Raw genomic sequence first — 893 nt, forward strand, 5'->3', positions numbered from 1 at the left:
CTTTTATTTTAGATGCAATTAATCGCGATTAATCGTTTGACAGCAGTGTAATGTTTAATGTTGCGTTAGTGTTGTAATGTTTAATTGCAATGCTATTTTAAAGAACACTAGGGGGCAGGCAAGGATGGGGGGGTCAGGAAATTAGGAGAAAAACTGCAAGGAAGTGTTAGTTAAGTTTGGGGTTTAGATAGACTAAATAAAATGAGTTGTTCTACTGACATATCTGGACTGGACTTATTATAAGAACATTATCCACCTTATTCTTCCCGTAAAAATGAGCCATTTTCCCGTAAAGCCATTTGTAAATTTTATGGGTCTTGCTTCCAGTCTCATTTGCTTTCAGCTGTACAAAACTGCTTGTTTTGCTGCTTGATATTGCAAATTGGTTTGTCCTATTATATTATTTTAGTGTATTAACTTAATCATGAACACACTGGTTTGTACTGCAAGCAGTTTTAATGTTTACTGCACATTGTCACTCTTCTCGTTATTTCTCTGTAGCGGCTAATGAACCGGAAGTCTCACCTATAGGCTTACTTCTGCATTTAGGAATAAGGTGGATAAGCACTAATCTGTGTTAATTTAGGTTGAGGCTGCTGTATGTTGTTTTCATGCTAACTGTCAGCGTCTCACTCTGTAGGTGACGTATTCGTCAGCCGTGAGCTGAACGCTCGCGCCGCGGTTCCTTGCTCTTTCTCTGCACCCTATCCACCTCTAGAGGGCATCACTGAAGACGAGCCGTGGATCTGGCATCCCAGTGAGGACGCAGAAGAGGAAGAACCCGGTGCAGATGACTACAGACAGATGCAGCATGCCGAAACTTACATTCTTGGCATGATCCAGCACCGCTCGCCTCCCACCCGACCCACAAAACCCCGCACCAGCCTGGGGCC

Source organism: Sinocyclocheilus grahami, unplaced genomic scaffold (assembly GCF_001515645.1).
Source record: "Sinocyclocheilus grahami isolate Dianchi unplaced genomic scaffold, SAMN03320097.WGS_v1.1 scaffold1007.1, whole genome shotgun sequence".
Lineage (NCBI taxonomy): Eukaryota > Metazoa > Chordata > Actinopteri > Cypriniformes > Cyprinidae > Sinocyclocheilus > Sinocyclocheilus grahami.